The sequence below is a fragment of the Pundamilia nyererei genome, unplaced genomic scaffold, assembly GCF_000239375.1.
Source record: "Pundamilia nyererei isolate P.nyererei 1_Seehausen unplaced genomic scaffold, PunNye1.0 scaffold00250, whole genome shotgun sequence".
Lineage (NCBI taxonomy): Eukaryota > Metazoa > Chordata > Actinopteri > Cichliformes > Cichlidae > Pundamilia > Pundamilia nyererei.
In genome coordinates this window covers 401,849-422,358 of record NW_005187651.1, presented here as the reverse complement: position 1 = coordinate 422,358, position 20,510 = coordinate 401,849, and the positions used below count along the sequence as shown (strand labels likewise).

At 38.9% G+C, this 20,510-nt stretch overlaps 1 protein-coding gene across 1 annotated transcript in view; it reads right to left on the bottom strand.

Annotated features, from left to right (window-relative positions):
- lcor (ligand dependent nuclear receptor corepressor) overlaps nt 1-20,510 on the bottom strand; it is a 74,380-nt gene that overhangs the window by 36,155 nt on the left and 17,715 nt on the right. The window lies entirely within an intron of this gene.

Genomic DNA, 20,510 nt, shown 5'->3' with positions numbered 1-20,510 from the left:
TGTGTGTGTGTGTGTGTGTGTGTGTGCGTGCGTGCGTGTGTGTGTGTGCGTGTGTGTGCGTGTGTGTGCGTCGCTGTATGCAGACACGTACTGCATTTCTTTGTGGCTTTTATTGCCGTGTAACATGTTTGACGTATTCTGCTTTATTAATTCAGATTTTACTTTTCACTCACGCCTATTTTTATGTTGCCTCATATTTGTTTCTTTTTCTGTTTATGCCTATATTTTCCATTTTTTTGTTTTCCACTGTAAATCAGTCTTACTTTACAGATAATAAAAGGTGATATATAAATACAATTTCTATTCCACATATAGCTGATGGAAATGCAAAGTGTTATTAAAAACAACATGAAGTGTGGCTAACCCAGTACTCTCTGAGACGCACCAAACACCGGGCACTTTTCTCTATTTGTTATAAGCAGCCAGCATTATTTCAGACCTCTAAGGCAAGAAACAGAAGTGACTACCATTAGTAGTAAAAGAAAATCCTGAATTACACATGAGGTGGTAAATACATTACAGAAGGTTACCTATGAAATCAGGGCCCACAGTGGCCATTACAGCCACAAACTGTCAGTTTAAAGTGTTGTTCAAGGTCCTAAGAAGCAAGTTTAAGTAAAGCAGTAACTACTACACAGAGCTGTTACAATCATCTTTTTTAGTTCAGCAAAACCTGAGTATTAGTTAGTGGACAAGACAGCTAGCCAGAACACAACCGTCCACATTGGGCGGATGGTGATTGGCATGCCTATTTACGTTAGATATTATTATTTTGTTAAAAAATAAAGTTGCAATAATGATTACAAAAATGTCTTGAAAAAATGAAGAAAAAAAGCTTTGTCTGATCAGCGCAGTGCAGCAGAGCTCTGGTGTTTATGATCTCTGCCCTCTTGAATATAGCTGTTCTAAATAGCAGCAGCAATTTAAACAGAGACTGGTGTTTAACGGTAAAAATAACATCATTCTCTGTGACATTATTCTCTGTCATTCTTTGCACTTTGACCCTGATTAAAACATATCATCTGCCAGCGATAATGTGAGGACGCACGGATTTGGAATGACACAGGAGCATCACATTATAAGTTAACGAGCAGAACCTCTGAGTTTACTGCAAGAATAACCTGTTGTTCCAGATTTCTCACCTATCTCACATAGGTGAGAAATCTGGAACAACAGGTGGCCATTTTTCACACACCACCCCAAAAGATTCAAAACATCAAATCCGAGATTTTAGACATTTATTATTTCAGTTTTCAGTTGATTTTACGCATTTGCTTTCTGTTTCAGATTAGAGGCACTAGGATAAGTTCACTAGCCAGTCTAAAATAAAAAGGTCTAATTCTAAAAGCACTAATTCTACACTTACATTTATCAGGTAGTAACAACCACAGCTTGAAAGGGATTTGTTCTTGTTCTATTCTATACTGAACGCACAGTTTTCTAACATACTACAGCTTGATAAGCCAAAACAAAATAAAGAGAGACTGAAAAATAAAACAAAACAAAAATTAGCAATAAAAAAAGAAGAGTGTAGTTGCTGCTGTGCAGTCAAATATACCATAAAAGTATTTTATTTTGAAATTAAACCGGTGGCCACAAGAATAATTAAAATATATAGGAGCTATTAGGATGTAGCTGTAAGTAATTAGTATGAAAACTTTCCTGCTAATAAATTAAGTTTGTATATTTTTTATGAACTGCGTTTTGCTACTGTTGGTGTTTTTCTTTGTGCGCTCATATAAAATGTACAGTTTTGGCCTTGGTAGCTATTGAAATTTAAAAGAAAATAAAAGCTTTTCTGTCTTTTGTTTTTTAATATGAGCTTCACAGCAATGTCACCCCTAGGATCAGCTATCTACTTTGACTGGATGATGCCTGAATGACTGCTCCAAAGAAATACATTTCTGTTTGACCTTGCCACAGAGTCTAAATGAAGACTGAGCATCTGATTTCAAGGCTGCAGATGACACACAAGTAAGAAAGGATGCTTTAATGAGGCACTATATTATAGTTTTCCTCTCTAACAAAAAGAAAAAATTTGGATTAATATCACTGTCACCAGCACGGCTGTGCAGCTGCTTTAGCATGCTCAGACTGTTTAGTGTGTTTGATTACATATGTAGAGGATGACGTTTTGTAAATTGAAAGCAAACCTGAGGATGTAGAAATGTTAATGTAGGATTAGTGGTAGTTAGAACCAGGTCAGCTGACTTTCAACTGTTCACTTACTGAAGGGGCTTCACTGTATATGCTCAGTCTTACGAAAATAGTCTTACTTTTTTGTATTTTAGGATTTAAATACCATTAGTATGCAAATTTTGCAATATCTGGTTTTTAAAAAAAGAGTCAGTGAGCATGGCAAAATCTTTTACAAATATGGTGTCAAAGGGAGAAGAAAATATAAGATCAACGAGTCATAAGAATGTGAAGATTTTTAAAAGAAATCATTTTAGATCATAAACTCATGGTTTTAAAAAAAAGACCAGCGCTGGATTGCTGTTCACAAATTAAACATTCTTGCAAAGTGAGAAGTCTTTTGAAACACGGAAAATCTAATGACAAAAAGAACTGTGAGACAAAATATCACAGCAGAGGGGAAAAAAACATGAAATCCTTTCTTCTCTGCAGGAGAACTAATTTCAGCGGAACAATTGAAGCGTTTAGTGCTTCTCTGTGCGAGAACAAATAGAAATATAAAAGCGTGTTTACTAAGAGTCACAACCACCGCCGGCACGTTGTATGTATATGCATATACATGCAGCGTGTGCAAGCATGTTTGCGCATGTGTGGGTGTGTGTGCAGGAGACTGAAGACGAGTATGAATAAAGCAAATATGAGCAACGACTGGCCAAAGGCGTGGTCAAACAGAGTGTCAAACAAACTGTTAGAGAAAACAAGGAAGAACGCAGCCTAAACATAGTGTGCCGATTCAATCTGACGGCTTCTCAGCAAACTAAATCCCTAATCTCATCTCATCTCATTTCTCTGAAGTATCCGGTGATGAGCTGAAAGGAGGCTGATGTGCGCTGGCAGCTATTTTTGTGACTAACACACCAGAACTACTGCACACATGTACACACGCTTGTTAACGCAGCAGGAACGCTACAAAAGCAACTTAAGTCCGCTGGTGTCTCATAAGAAGGTGACTCAACACAACAATGCACTGTACCACAACATGAACCATACTTTGGCTTCGGTGCTTTGACTGTATCCTCTGAATGTGCCCACAGCTTTGGGAAAGAAAGGAGAACAAAAACTAGGTCGAGCTCTCGGATTGGTTGACAAATCACCCCCTGCCGCAAAACAACAAACGACCGAACAAGAGCAGTGAAATTAGTCTCCTCCCCTAATGCACAGACAAATATGCCGAGTGCACAGCTGACTCTGAACATGCAAACGATTGGTCAAGGCAAATTTGGCTCCCTGTCTCCCCACAATGCAGTGGGGCAGGCTTGGGCTCAGATGGGTGTGGTGAGGCTGCTCCAAATCTGTGCTCCCTTTTTTGTTCTCTTTGCTCATTTCTGCCGCTGAGCGAACGTCTCAGTGGGAGGAAAGAAAAATTCCAATTACTTCTCTAACTATCTAATTATTTCATTATGTGGTGGTGAGCAGGAAGGAGGATGAAGATGTCTCTCTGTGTTTCCTTTCATCTTCAGCTGATGACACCTGAAACTATTACCTCTGTGCCCAGTCCCTCTGCTATGGTTTCTAGTCACGCTGTCAAGTATTTATAGCCACTTTTGTCATCTTCAGTTTTCTTGACCTCCAACACAAACATTCAACACTTCTTGAATTTTAGCTCTTCTGGCTTTGCATGTGTGCCCCGAGAGTGCGAAAAAAGTGAGAAGAAAGGGAAGTGCAGGCGTATGATGCCACATATGAAAGTGCTAACAAGAAGCTAATTGAAAACAATTAAAGAAGAAATGGGGAATTTATGGACTATGTAAGGCAGGGCCTCTTGGGGGCAAGCAGATAGTGGTGATTACTGATGTATTAAAGAATGGGACTGGTACTGTGTGTTTTCTTTTGTTTTCTGCCAATTACTTTGTCTGCTAACGTGATAAACTGTGGAGGGTGTGAAGGAGCAGAAGATGAGTGGACTCTGAGGAAAAACAGAGTCGACTGATGCCAAACAGAAAGGTGTGAGTTTTTAATATTTCTGATCATTTACATTTTAGAATTTGAACAATTAACACCACTATTATATATCTTAGATTTAACCCCTAGAGAAACATACTCTGTGAGCAAGAGCCTGGCAACAGTGGGAAAGAAATAGTCTTAACAGAAACCTCCAGCCATGGACTTTGCTCCAGAAGTCTTTTAGTTTATCTGTTTGCAACCGCTTTACATAGTGCCATCTTCTTTCTCAAAGAAAACATCTTACTAACAGCAGCCCTTCCAGCTATTTGTACAGTCTTTTTGTAATTCGAATGTTATGAACTTTAGCTTTTAAATGCTAACTGAGGCCTGACTGTGAGATGCAGACTCATTGCACTGACCTTGGGGTGAATTTGAAGTGTCCATTTCTGGTGAGACCATCAGCTGATCATTTGATGAGCAGTAAGAGGATACTTAATTTTTCATAAGACTTTATAAAATCCTTTCAAAGTTTTCTTTTCCACGTGATTGAGGTCAGTGCATTCACACTTGGCCAGTTTGACTCTATGGAAAACTACAGAATCAGATTGAATACATATACCTCATCTTCTTGTTAAATCAAATGCTGCCGTTTTTACTCACAAGCTCAAAATCTATTAGTTGTCCCTGGTACAAGATTGAAACCTAGTGGGAACACAGCCTTTCACAGTCTTTGACACCAAGGCTCTGGAACAGCTTACCACTCCAGCTCCATTTAGCAGACTCTCCTTTAACCTCCTAAGACCCGAACTCTTCCACGGCATGTATTTTTAATTTCTCTTTGATATTTGGGCTGATTGGGAGCTGATGAATGTAAAAACAAAGAATCACCAGATTTTTTTTACCCAATTTTTGTTTCTAAGAAAAATGAAATCCATATATGAGGATATTTGTTTTAAACAGAGGCAGTATAATGTCCTCGTAAGTGGATATCAGGCTCTTGTAGAGCAAAATTTAGTATTTTGGTCTAGACAACCCAAAATGTGATGTCCACATATGTGGACGCCAGGTCCTAGGAGGTTAAAAGAAACATTTTCAAACTTGTTTATGTAGTTTTATTCTGTGAAGTCAGTGAAGTGCAGTCATTTAAAAATCTATTGCCATCTTAACAAACTTCTCTTCACAACTTTTTGGATTTAGAGGCTCATATTTTTCATCACTGCTTTGTCTTCTTAATATGTTCTCATGTCCTTGCAATGTGAAGCACTTTGGGAAGAAAAAAACACCTCAAAGCACTAAATGATTAAATGTTATAGACGTGACTAGATGAAGTGTAAAATAGGTCAATGTCTCAGTTCGCTTCACCGTGGTCTCTGGTAATGCTTCTGCACAAGAACAACACACTGACACATGAACTGTGTCATATATTAAACAGCCAAAAGCTTAAATAATGATGAAAACCTTCACCACATTCTGCTGGATCCTTCTTTCAGCTTTCTTTAAAGAAAGTCATTTAATTCCTATTAATTTCTGAAGTACTTTAAGACCTTTGATCGACTCTGCTGACACTACAAACGTGCAATCCTTCTCTCCTTCCCAATGAAAAGGACAAGAGTTTCTCATTTCTATGGCCAATACCATGTTCCTCTTCCTATAACTGTATCTTTCATTACAGTACAAGGTCGCATAAAAGAATAGGTGGGGGACTAACGGAAAATGAATGTCACAGAGTGGCTACAATAAAAAAATGAAAATAAATGAAATGCAGCTAGTTTTGTGATGCATGGAGAGATGGGTAACATTTTTCTTGCTTATCAACCTCTCTCAGAGCAATTATTTACAGCAGAAATGAAAAGAATCTAAATTGTTAGCTTGCAGCTGGGTGGGGAAAAGAATGACGAAGAAACAAGAATGTTTCCAACTGTTACTGAGACAGAGACCTTGCCTTTAAAGGTCATCTCAAAGCCCCCAAACAAGTGCTCAAAATAATTTTCAAATGACAGCTATTAGTAATCAGCTGGAAACAGAAGAGCGCGACGGTGGTGGTGGTGGGATGTGACCTTTCCTCGGCTGCAGACAGGAGAGGTGGGGCTGGATGGTCTCGGGGGCTAGTCCCAGGTGAGATGAGTGGCACACCTGTAGCCTGGAGTAATCACTCCCTCTATATCAGTGATGTGCCGAGGCCCAGAAGGAAGGCAGGAACAGAAGCGAAGATCTCAGCAGAGGAAGACGCCGGCACGGAAAAGAAGACCGCAAAGCTAAATAAGACAGCTCAGTGAGTGTTTTGCATGCTGTGGAGGGTGTGAAGGAGCAGAAGATGAGTGGACTCAGGAAAAACAGAGTCGACTGATGCCAAACAGGAAGGTGTGACTTTTTAATATTTCTGATCATTTACATTTTAGAATTTGAACAATTAACACCACTATTATATATCTATGCAAAACTTTTCAGAGTGGTCTCACCGAGTACAAGGACACCAATGCTGACTGAATGGTTTGGTGAGTGTGAAGTTCAACTAGTTTCATATGATACGACCTTTACTGTCACCAGATCTGAATCCAACCTACTGGGAGATTTTGGGACCCCGTTAGTTCGCTCTTCACTCTCAACATAAAAGGAGCAAATGAAAAAATCTGAATGGCATTTTTTGGAAGTTTGGTGTTTCTGGGATTTGATGACCTAAATGACATTTTCCCCTTCCAGGACAGCAAAGCATAACAGCTGAAAACAAAAAAAACAACAACAACAACAGTACAAATGAGTCATTCAACCAAATGAGAAACAGAGACTTGAAAAATCAATGCTAAGAGGCACTGAAGCTACTAAGGCTGCAAGTAGGGGCCCAATTCCTCCCAAAGACCCTTTATATTGGTCTATTTCTATATTCTATCACCTCTCTGAAATAGAGCAGGACCAGTATTTCTAAAGGTTAGTTTTTGCCCGGTATCTGCGGCCTTTTCTTTCTCCAATATGCGTGTATAAAAGTGTTTACGCAGGAATAAAAGACTAAGTGTTTCTTCGTATTTACATGTATAAAAGTGTACACTGTGAAGACCTACTTTTATAACTTCATTTTTAAGATCAACATTTTGTGATTTAAAAATTCCTCGACATTTGTTTGAGAGGGGCTGCTTGTTTAGGCTTTGGCCGACTGCTTGGATCAGTCTAGTTGTTTTCATTGGGTTGGGAAATTGCCCTCTGATGGACAAACCATCCAATACTAGACGTAAATTGGCCGTTTCTTCGTTACTTTGTTCATTTTCATTTATGGGCCATAAGAAATGTATAAAACTAAAATCAGCCTATTTATGAGTCGAGCCCCATTTTGAAGATATAAGTTGGTATTCAGTAACTGTCTTGAGCTGGACTTTCTTTTCCATCGCAAAGAAAAAAAACCCAAACAAAAAACAAGAACTTGTACAAAGAAATAAAGTTGACTAATTATTTCCCCCCATGAGCTGGAGACCAGCCTCAACCAACAACAACAGAAAATAATTATACCTTTGGTAATTTGGCTTAATTGGTGACATTTACTGCTTGGTGTATAATTTTTTATATGGGTCAGCGCAGTCCAGTGAACAGTGATGTAGAGAGGACCTATTAGCTAAAACCTTTTCAAGACAGGGACATTTCCTCTATTTTTATTTGATTTACTGTTTTTTAAAACCTGATTGGTCCAACCAAAGGACAACATACTTGCTTACTTTATAATTAATGCCAACCATGGAAGATTTAATTTCATCTTCTTTGTGATTTTTCTTCTTTTAACCTATTAAAAAAGATGCAAAGGGAATTTCCTTGCAAATGTGATTTGCAGACATTTGATATGACATGCTTTACATGTGTCAGGCTCAGGAGGGACTCGGAGTCAGACCGTCACTAAAGTTCACGTTTTATTTACACACACAGACACCAGGTGCGAATATATACAGGTGAGGGGGCACAGGAAGAGGGTCTCCGGGAAGCACAGGCACGGGAAGAAGAGGGCTATGTACAAAATCCACTGAAGCTCAGGTAGCTCGGACTCCGGCTTTAGCTCACCAACGGCGGTCCTCAGGCTGGCGAGAATCGAGTGTTACACAATAATCCAGCGAGGAAGCACTCTCAGCAGCCGCCTTAAGAAGTGAGTGAGATGATTGCTTGCAGGTGTCCGAGCCAGGGGCTGGAGCCGTCATGACTCCGCCCCGGTAGAGCGCAGTGCAGGGGAGAGAGAGAGAGATGCAGCACAACAAAAACACTTGTAGCCATACAGAGTCAGCCGAGAAGGCACAGGGTCATGACAACATGTGTGTCAGTTTGTCTATAAATGAAAGGATGCGAGCAAGCAGCTGACAGCTCTGATAAAATGGTGCTTTATTATCACTATGTGGCCTTTAAAGAGCAGGAAAAATTATGTGTTCCTACTTTTCTTTTTGCACCATCCTGTTAATTGGCGAAGCACCAAGTTGCTGTCGCTATTCATGCTTACTGTTCATGCTTTGGATCAGGTTGGATTACCCTCAACTCAAATCTTTGGAACAAACAAAACTAAAATTTAATCTAAAACTAAGTATGAAAACAAATATCGCTGGTGCTTCTAACAAGCACATGTTTTAATGTCTTATACCATATAATGGTATGCATCACTTTCAAAGAGATATGCTGGCACTAATGCTCTGGGAGTAGGTCACAGAAGGGTTTTTAGCCTAAGAGCAGATGAGACGATGGTTTCAGGCAGCTTGGCAGACGGTCCGTAAGCTTTGTTTGAGAAGTGTTTGTTCTGGCACGTGGCAAAGTTTCAGCACTGAAAGCGGCACTGTGGGAAAGTTCTGTCGCTGTGGCACACGAGTCAACAATCACATGCTGTGCCTCCTCGTTAGCATCAAAGAGCTGTGAAACTGAGGTCTTTGTCTGCTTCATTATCTCCTTGTACGAAGCCTCTGAGCCCAATCTTCCACTGGTAATTACTATCAAGTTCTTTGCAAAGGGAGGTGGTGATTTGATGGGTTTTTTTCTTCCAGAGAGAAAAGCGTAATAGCTCAGCTGTGTAACAAAAAATAATAATAATTTTAAAAAAAAGAAACAGCACAAATGAGTCGTTCTACCAAATGAGAAACATCCGGCCTCAAATGGAAAGCAAACAAGGGTGACATCTAATCTTGTTAGCTGTGCTGTAGTTGGCCATGTGTGCTGCTGTGTCCTGCAGCATTCATAACTTCAGCCTCATTATGACATCTGTCACCAGCTTCTCACAGATGAGACACTTTTTGGGGCTAGCAGGACCAGCAGAACAAACATAATCACCTGCAGGTTCACTGGTCTGAGCTTCTCAGGAGTGCTTTTGTTCAAAGCTACCAGTAATGAAAGTGGAAACAGATAAATTAGAAGAGAAAGCACCAAAAACAAGCTTACTTAAATCTGGACAATCTTCTCATCTGTTCATTGTTGTGTCAAACTGAGCTGACTCTTAAGAGCATCATCTTTAGCTATGACCCTGAGAGTTAACAGCAGTTTTTATCCTGAAATAGTCAGCAGTGAAGAAACAGAACCAAGAGCCCGTGCCCCATTTTTTTGCACGGGGAAGTCCTCCCCCAGGGTTGGCCTGGCAGCGGCAAGTTCCACTGTAAGATCCTGCCGTGTCTGAGGGGAAATATTTGTGAAGCTTGCCACTGTGAGCTGCTCACAGAGCACTGAAAAGGCAGGAGCTTTTTAGGCTACACCAACCCCATCTTTCTTAGCTTCCCACCCATCCTGTCAGATTTGCCTGCAACTTCACCCACTTTCTGGATCTAAAAGCAGTAGCCATGCTAGAGGTGCTGGACAAGGATAGAAATGTAAAGATGTTGTTGTTCCACGAATCTTAAATCTTAAAACTCCTCATGAAAACCATCATTTGGGGAGAAAAAAAAAAGAAAATCAGATTTTTCTCGAAATTTAGTAAATGCCATCAATGTTTGAAAACATTCCAGAACCCAGAAATATTGAGTTTAGTGTTCCACAAGATTTTTCAGTAAATGCATCACTCACCTTTTCTTCCTCATAAACATTCTTCTGAGGGAGCTGGAAAAGTTCATCTTTTTGAGTCTGAATTTCAAATTAGCAATGCAGACCAGAACATATTCTGGTCACAAGTCTTCCACGCTCACGCTATACGCCAGTAACTAATCCAATACCCAGAATGGACACAGGCAAATTCATTTTCACCACATGCTACAGTCCCAGGATATGTTGTCATGGATTTTTATGTTTCCAAAGTAACATAAAGTCTCCTCCACTGGTGAAAACAAAACAAACACAGAGCAGGTTTCTACAAAGCCAAATAAAAGGCAACATGTACCATGTCATATGAACAGGTTGCACTAAGCTCTAAAGCCTACACACCTTTTTCTCATTACACAACGATCCAGTGGTTTCAGAACCAGTAATAGACGGAAAGGGTCATTCTCCTTTAATGCTGGGCAGTGCACAGGTTAAACAACTGATCTCATTTTTCAGTAAATACTTTAAAAAATCAGAGAAAAAATTTGAGTTTCGTTTTAAAACATTCATGAAAACCTCATAATTTTAACCAATGTTCACTGTACTGTAACTGTGACACAGACTCACTCACGCGGAGATCTCTAATGAGATTCGGTGACTCACTGTACCATGGCACGCAACAGAGTAAAGAAGCTCCACTTCAACGCACAAGCATGCCACACACGAGCACACACGCGCTCAAATGGGTACACAAGCTGCGTTAAATACTATTTGTTTTCATTTCTCTCTTTTTTTGTGCAGCAAAAGGATGTTAAATAATCTCATCTGGTTCCCACTTGACCCGCATTTCACTTGAATTAAAACTCATTCTGACCTGAGGCAGGACGATCGGGTGGAGGTGGGGGGGTGAAAGAGAGAAAGGGAGAAAGACGGGCAGATTTGGAGTGACATCATGCTTAGCAAACAGCTGAGCTACTGGAGAGCAGAAAATCCCATTTGTGCAGGCAGCACCTCAGCCAGCAAACACACCAAGGGGGCTTTTCAGCTCCAACGACCGCCGCCGTGCTTTGACCCTCCCCCCTTCTCCACCTTCCTTATCCAAACACAGCAGTAGAGGGGCGGGTTAGATATATTTATTTATTTTAAAAGCTGTTAATACAAGTGATTAAAGCCAGAGGCAAGGTTTGAGGTTCCTTACTAAGCACCAAATCAATGTGTGGATTTTTCTTTTTAAGGCAGAGCGTAGATGAGGGGACAGATGCCGGGAGCAGCTGTCATCACGTTTAATCTCTGCTGAATGCAACTTAGTGCTGGCGTCCTCCTAAACATGTCGAATAATTTTATATAACATTTGTTCTACGTCATACATTGTTGAGGATGAAACAAAGCCCCCAGAAAAGGCAGCATCAAACCCACTTTGGTTTCACAGATCCTGAACACTCAGCTTGACTTCAAGCTGCTCTTGCTGCCCGGAAAGTTTCATTGAGATCTGGTAGAAAACTATTACAGTGTGGAGCCCCTGTGGGGTCTTTTAATCAAATAAGTTACTCCACTTATTTATTTTTGTGCTTCTGCAGGTACATCAGAATGGGTAAGGGTATTATTGTTACTGCACTTTAAATGGTGTGATTATTGAACAGTGGTGCTAAAGAGCATCTGCACAAGTTATCAGCGGGCTGATATTTTTAGCTGATGTCAGCTATTGATTGGTATCAGCATTAATAACGGATGATGGATGAAAATTTAAAAAGTGTAGAGAAGAGAAGAGACGGGAGGAACTGAGGAGTTGGAACGTCACAAGCACAACTACCAGCTGATCTGTTGGGTAGATTAGAAACGAGTAAATAAAAAACGACACATAACAAACATCATAGAAATGTGTCTCTGTTCTTATACTGGTTGGGTTCTATTAAAAACAAACAAAAGAAACTATAGTGGTAAAGCGCAGTGTAAACAGCACAAACCTGTTTATACCTCATATTAATGGGCGGCTTGAATTATTCACTCACAATTGGACAAAGCATCTTTGGAGCGTTCACTCCTTCCAGGGAATGCTCGGACCTGTCTGACTGCTGAGACCAGAAGGTGTCTGAAAACTGTGCCGTAGGCTACACTGACGGAAAGCTTAAACTGACGTGCTTTCTGCCAATGAAAAACAAAATATGCGTTTATCATTCCCCTGCACCAGGTCAGGTACCCGCAGCAATAATTACTCATTCTTTCCAATAACTGTTTTTTTCCCCAGCAGTGTTTATTATACAAAATCTTCTTTTGTACCAGCTTCTGTGTTTTAGTAAAGCCAAAGCCTTTTTTTCTCCCTATACACGTTTTTTTTCATTATACACAATTACATTCTTCTGGCTTTTGTCCTCTCAAAACTCAAAAGAAACAAGACAAGGGTGCAATCAAAAATAGAAGTATCTGTCGTTGCTGCTGATGTGTGGTGCTTTTGTTCATCTAGTCTTTTAACAGTACAGACAACATGACAAGATCTACTGTACAATGCATGCCTAGACTTGTATGCGCACACTGCTGCTAAACGTAGTGAAGTGTAACAAGATCCACTACAATACAATGGAGTAACATACCAATTATTTTCCAGCTTTGGATTACTAACACAAATAAATGATGGTGTATTATCAGTGCCTACAATTAAACTTTATTGATCCCTGGCAGTATTGGCACCATATAATTTAATTTTAATGCATTTAATTTAGTCGTACCTTTACTAGTTCATGCATTAAAGAAGACTTTTCTCATGTTTTCTCATATTGCAATTGTGCACACTGGTCTAAAACATGACCAAAGTTTCAAATAATGAATTCAGTATAAGTGTATAAATATATATATATAAGTATGAGTATATAAGCAAGTAGTCCAAATGCTCATTTTCAGACAGTTTTGTGAAATCCGTATGATGCTGGAGAGAGGATGTTCCTAATATGGTCATCTCAGGCACATAGCTCCAGCTGTGAGCACTAAGTTCCAAGGCCCTGTATGAAAAGAGGATTATTTTGAACTTTGTGTTATGCAAAACAACTCTAGCAGAATCCAAATCTAAAAACTCAGAGCTGAAAAAGAACATATTGGGTGTCCTATAGAGCCAAATCATTTTATGTTTTTTAAATCTTATCTTTATCTATGCACTTAGATTTAAATAAAAGGATAATATTTAACACATGAACTTTTGAAAGGACTTAAAGCCGTAGAATTTGAGATCTTCTTATTTCTTTAGCCTCTGCTTGCTTTTGCAATCACCATTTTCATTTAATTTCTTATAGTGAAGGAAACTCGCCAAAATAAAAGCTAGGGAAACAAAAAGTCCTTACAGTTTGTTTTGGTAACACAGCGGGGTATCAACAGTCCTAAAAGCCAAACAGAGCGGTGGATCTTAATGAGTGAACCGACCCTTCCTGTGTGTGCGTCATTGTTTAACACTACTACAGTGCCCCATCGCCTATTGTATTGTCTTGCTGTGTAGTGTGTGGCCAGCGTTTGCCTGCTGAGCCATCGGGATGCCTCGTTTCTGTTTTGTCTACTCTTTCTTTATTTAAAAATTGAAAAAAATCCACAACCCAAGAAACCTTTTTTTTTTTCAAATTTCCCGTGGCTTTAAAACATTTTGCCCCACTTTCTGCTGGGTTTGACTAAATTTCTTTAGGCAGCCCCAACCCCTGCCCTCTCCTCTTGACCCACTGGGGCACGTGGGTAAATTCCTTATGAGATTTAAAGATTGAATGAGAGAAAAGAAATCGAGAGGGCCACACATACACACGCTCTAACACGGGGCTTATGTGATCACTGTAGTGTTATTTTTGTTGACTATGTGTGAGTCTTACACAGACAATAACACACTGAGGGGGATGGATTGAACGCGACCTTCAGCTGGAGACAGCAAAGGCCCCAAAACATGGGCAATAACTCAAGTGGAGAAAAACACGTTCTCGTTTTTTTTCCTTCGATTTACTCATATTTTCTATTCTTCTTTATAATTAGCTTACTGTCTGTGTCTGTGTCCCTCACCTTTTTATTCCAATTCATTCCATTACATTTTTTAAGCTGGTTTTGTTCTCATTTTCTATTTCCAGGCTGGTTTAATCTCGCTTCATTTAAAAAAAAAAAATTCATCTTCTCTTGCACAATTTCATCTTTATTTCAGTTTATTTATTTTCTTTCGTTGCATCCCTCCTGCTTCCTGTTCAGTTTCTTGACAACCTAAAACCTAAATAAACCTTTATTCATTTTTAGCCCTCACTTCAGACGTCCACACCTTTTGCCGTTTGTTAACTCCTTTAACGTGCTATAGTTTTAATCCCTCACTTAAAGGTTTTACTCATTTTATTCCCTCATTATTTCTTTGTTCTCTCCAATAAAACAGTCGTGTTTCTCCTGTCCTTCATTATTCATGTTGTAGTGTCCCTGGTTCTTCTATCTGCCATGAGAGACTAGACAAGACATTCTGCCTCCAACAATACACCTACTTAGCTCACACAAAGGCCACGCACACACAGGGGGTGAGAATCTGAGAGCTGAGAGGGATGAGCAGGGCGCAGAGCTTCTTTAAGTAACAAAAAATAAATAAATGAGACTGATAACAATTTCTTTTCATCCTTAATGAAATCATAATTCATATTTGCTCAATAAAATGTCTGAACCAGTGATCCAAAATTCAGTTCAGTACAAAATCCACAAAACTGACAAACTAAAAGTAAGAAGTAGGAATGTGCATTTTTCTCCCAGACTCTGCTTTTAGCTTTAATATTCGTCATTTATTTGAAGTTCTTTAACTTTTGCCTTCTTTCTCTGCTATGCTTTAGACTTTTATTCTCCTCTACATATTTTTAATCAAATTAAAAATAATGTTTTTTATAACAGAACAGCTCATCTCAAGCTCTCAATGTAGGTGTTTAACATTTTCTTTGCGCGAAAACAATGAATGACAAATTTAGGCCATAAAATGTTTGAAAACTAAAAAAACGCTGACTGAAATTTTGTAGAGTGATAATGTTATTGATTACTTATAAAGCGCCTCGTGGGGATTCCCAAAGACAGAGAAAGAGGCTCTATGTTTTATGAGCACCACGAGATCGTCTGGCTGAGGCCTCTTGTTCCTGTTAGCTGACCAAAGATAAGATGTGATCGTGTCTTTGTTGTCTCTGACAGTGTGGACGAATCGCTCTACTGGATGTTTTTTTTTCCTTTGTTAAGTTTTCTTAAAATACATTCTTAAAGTTGTGGTTTATATTTCACTTCATTCTGTTTCATATTACAATTTCTATTGTTAAAGTATAAGATGGTAATTTCGAAAACCTGCACAGATGGGAGCCATGTATGGCAATAATTAATATTACTACTTTTACTACCAATAATAATAGCAACAATAATAATGAACTGTGTAATTGCTTAAGCTCTAAAAAAAATAATGTTAACAAAGAATGATAACACAGCTCAAAGGAATATAAGAACATTTGTAAACATAATTAAATTTTAACAAAGGCATTAATTTGTGGTGAAGAGATAGAGGAAGCTCAGGTAGAGTAAAGATGACCTTGTGAAAATTCTGTTAAAAGCCACTCTTTATACCAACACTGTCACAACATAAATGTCAGGATATTTTCTTCAGTCTTAAGCGCCGTCTTGCTCGTCTCCTTTGGGTGACAGAATAAACTGCTGCTGAAATACCAACGTGGAACGGCTACTTATGGTGGAAACCTATGCCGTAATAGTCTATGAGCTCAGAGTCCATGGAGTCCGAGCTTCTAGTCGCACAATCGGCTGCATGTTTCACATTCACAGTTTAATAAGGTAAGTGCGAATTCAATTATTTCATTACATATTTGGGAAAAGAAGCCTTCTTTCTTTAATAAGACACAAAGGATCTGGCGGAGCAGCAGCGATCCTCCATGAGCCTAGAGGGAGCGAGACACAGAGAGAAAAGCTGCCCGCTGCGAGGTCTCCTCCCCCGCTCGCCATAAACACACAGTGGAGCCTTTTACTGGGGGCTCATGCTGACTGGCTGATTGACTATCTCTATTTTTATGTGCCTCTATTGACGGACCGGGATAAGAGCGGAACTCACTGAAGCCATTATGGAGTTAAATCTTAAAAACTTGCCCAACCTTTAAAGAGGCTGATTAATGCAGTCATCCATGTCCCACTAAGCTAACGCTATGTAAAAGATGCCCTTCCACCCAAAAAGCTGAAAAGATGTGTTCAGACATTTGCCAGCTACAAGTCTAAGCAGCACATGCCCTTGACTTTGATTTCAAAATAAAAACAAACCAGGTATTTCTCTTTATAAAAAAAACCACCTGAACAAGAGATTAGATTAATATTTCTAACATAAACAGCCACATGATCAGCTACATGACTATAATTGTGTATAATTGTAGATGGAGGGGGGGAAAGCCCTATTTTTATGTATTAAAAAATTAGCAAAAATTGAGCAGTTTAAGCATTAAAATCATTTCATGTTTTAAAGAGAAAACAAAACTTGAAGCTGTGCCACACAGAATAAAGCTGTTGCACATGCTACGAGCAAAAACCCTTTTTATCAGACGAAGGTAAAATAACCAGTGATTCACATGAATTTAATATTAATTAGAGCATAATTGCTCTAATTGTAATAAACAGAGCAAAGTCCTTAACAGAATTCAGATCCACTTAAATTAATCATTTTGTGAGATTCTGTAATCCAGACTCACAGATTATATCTTGGACCTAAAAAAAAAAAAAAAGAACTTTGCTGGCTTTAAATAATTTCTAACATTTTGTGTATTCTATAATTTTAAAAGATCGATACATTAAAAATACACCACAGTTGCCCAGCTTAACATTTACATTTACAAACCCTCTTTCTGCCACCCCCCCCCAATTTTGTTGAAATTATCCTTTTTTTCATTTTATTTGACCTTTTTTAACCTAACCTAATCTAGTATTACAATCTTAAATAATGAAATCTTAAAATAAATGTCATTATATAATCCCTTGTATATTTTTTTTAATGTCAAAAAGAGACGAAACAAAACATGGAGTTCTGCAGTTATCTGTTGATTTTCTGACAGTAACTGAGTCTCTCCCATGAAATGAAAATAAACTGGAGTTCTTGGATGTAACTCTATATGCAGTAATGTTTTTTTGCACATAAAGGTTTCATAACTTAAGTGGAAATAAATTAATCAGATTAGAAAGTCTGAGATAATCACATATGAAACAGTAGTTTATTACTGAGTCGTTACAGCCCACAGGCCGCACTGATTCAATAGACAGAATCAGATCTCCGACTCTGGCTTTATGTACACTCTTTGCGCAACTCTAAATCTTATTTAAGGTCTTTATGTATTTAAGTAGCGATGCTAAGCTTGCCTGAACAAGAATGTGCAGGTGAAGAGAACATGAAACATTAAAGGAAAACAAAAAAACATTTTTATAGTAAGGTTTCATATTGAAAACGACATCATCATCTCATTGATACAAATTCTGCCCCCGGCCCTGTTTGGTGTTGGTCGGAACAACATCATGTAGCTGCTGTTTCATGTTCACAGTTACTGTTTAGCTTTTTAAAAGCCAAACACTGGACTTGTGCATGAACACATAAACACTAGGAGGAAATAAAACCACTACGCTGCGCACAGATCTAACAAAGAGCTCCTCATTTGTACGGAAATCGTCCTTGACTTTAACGCAGCGCCGAGGTCAGACCCAAACACTTTACAGCAGCTTGACTCAACTGGAAAGCAGCGGCCCTGTCAGCCCCAAGAACTGATCCCATGACACTGTGTGAGCTCTTTTATGGATACAAGAAAAAGATTCTAATGGCTTCAATTACACCTTTATCTGAGCCTTTTATCAACAGCATTTCACAGTAGAGGAGAAGGCTGAATATGAATTGTACTTTACGATCAGTCAACAGGAAGGAGCTGATGAGTGTGTGTGTGCGCGTATCTTGACTGCTCCTTCTCTTTGAGCGGCTGCTATCGGTCTTGCGTATAATAATTTTTCTTGCTGGAACTTATCGGGTTTCACAAATTTGCATCAAGCCCCACCCAGCAGTTTTTCAGGAATACTCAGAAATAGCAACCCCGGCACACGAGACATCGGTGCAGAGAAGGCAAAGACCTATCTGATAATCTGTTAATGCAACACACTGTTATATGTAATTACTGTAATCTGGGCCTCGATAAACTGTGCAGGGACATAAAGTTTTGTTTGCTGCTTGTGTGCAGAGTTTATCAAACACCTGTCGCGTCACGTCCAGCATAACAGAGCTGTGTGGCAGCACTGTCAATAACTCTCCGCATTAAGACACGATACTGGTTGTATTCTTATATAACTGTGTCTCTTTCTCTGCACTGAATTATCAAACACAGTTACAGGTTTGCAATAAAAGTCAGGAAGTCAATCACAACTGTCAGGACATTTTTATTGTATTGTCAGAAGTGGCAGACTGCCCGTCGGGAGCACCCACGATGAAAAGAGTAATATAGCAAACAGAAATGGGCTGACAGGTTCCACACATCAGCAGTGTCCCCAGTGCACGAGTACATGGTGAGCACATATGCCCGTCTCTTCAAGGAGTGCACCATCCACCAGCTTCTCTCCAGTTAACAATTAGTCAAATGAGCCACTGAAATAGACCATCAGAAGAAAATCAAAAGAGGAAGAGGACAGATTAACTAAAAATGAAAAATGAGCCCCAGTCTGGAACTAGGATAGTAAATGTGATTTCATTTTCTTCAGTTTTCTGCTTAAATTCAGTGTCAGTGTTTGAAAGCAATGGTCACTGTACTGAAATACAGTGAAATACAGGCAACATATTGTTTTATTGTTCCTCTTGTTAAATAACTGGTCACCAAACAGAATGATTCTGAAGCGTTTCTGAAACTTTAAACAACCCAATGAAAGGATTTTGTGAGCAACATTGATGATACTACTGGGATAATAATTACACAGGTCTGCAAAGAAAAGATTTTTCAGCTGCATGGGATATTTTTGGTTAATTTGATGTTTTTTTAGGGTGCTGAATCCAAAAATGATCTCCATTTCCCTCCATCACGTAAAACATGAGAAGTTTACATTAAAAAAAGAATAACAGCGATAATAAAAATCTATATTTTATTACAAATAACTATGTATAATTCTTCTGAGATTACCTACATTTCGCTATGAACAAACAAAAGAAACCTGTTGGGACATGATCACCTCAGCTCCTCCCCCCCCCCCCCCCCCCCCCCCCCCCCCCCCACTGACCCCCCTCAATTACTCGCATTTTCTTGCTCGTAGAAATATTAAATTCATGTAAGAATTCATTATTGGATATAGCTTTTTGACTCAAGTATAGGATACCAGATTTCAGATTAAAAAGGGAAATTGTACGCTTCATTAAGCTAAAAACATGGGTTTTGCAAGAAAACCTGACGAGATGGAATTTTTTAATATCTTTCCCGGTTTCAGTGAGTAAAATCTATTAGAAACAGTCAAAAAATCCTATGCAGGTTTTTTGGTTGCAGAACTGTGTAAATGATTTGCAATATGTTACCTTCTCTAATGTTTAACGTCCAATTAAACTAAATAACTAAAACCGCCCCCAGCTGCAGACAGTGGAGGGGTCACTACATCCTAATCTTACCCAGGGCATTAGAAATGTCTAGAATTAGCACACACGTTTTGGGGGGTACATTAAATTATTGTGAAACTGCTTATTCCTTTCTTTATCAAAGGTATAATTATTTTAATACTGAACATCTTAAAACTGGGAAAATAACAAGACACAACTGGAAGTAACACCGGGACAAAATAAAGCAGGAACAAATGTGTTACTATCCATGTGTTACAAAGAAATTGCTATTTTCTCATTAAAAAAAAATGATGCTGAGGGAAATTTCATTATAGCGGAACAAAAATTATTTCTGAGACATGTTGAAATTTGTTAATTTGACAGAAAAGCACCACCTTGATAATAATCTGGAGTTTAATGTATCAGTTCATCTGAACATCATTAAGCTTCAAAGTTGAGCTGAAGCACGCAACTACTAAACCTACAGCAAAACACAGATGTGCTCAGGTGCACGGTCGAGTAACACCTTCAAGCATTCAATTTCAGCAATGCAAAAATCAATGGATTTATAGCAAACAACAGCTGTTTGCTCACGAACAAGCATTCGGCTGCCTGCAAACACACACCCACACACAAAAATAAAGACTTCAACTTTGGCCAGATGTGACTGAAATCTGATTAAACTGATGGAACTAAAAAAAACTGTTACAGCTAACTGTGTGTCTGTGGTCTATGTTGTGTGTGGGCTTCTTGTTATATTTTCACATGACATTGAGATGCTTACAGTTTTACAGATAAAGGAAAGAATTCACAGACAGGAGGACAAATAAAGGCAAATGTCTGCATTTATTAGAGGAAATTCCCCTAAATGCACACACACACACACACACACACACACACACACACACACACACACACA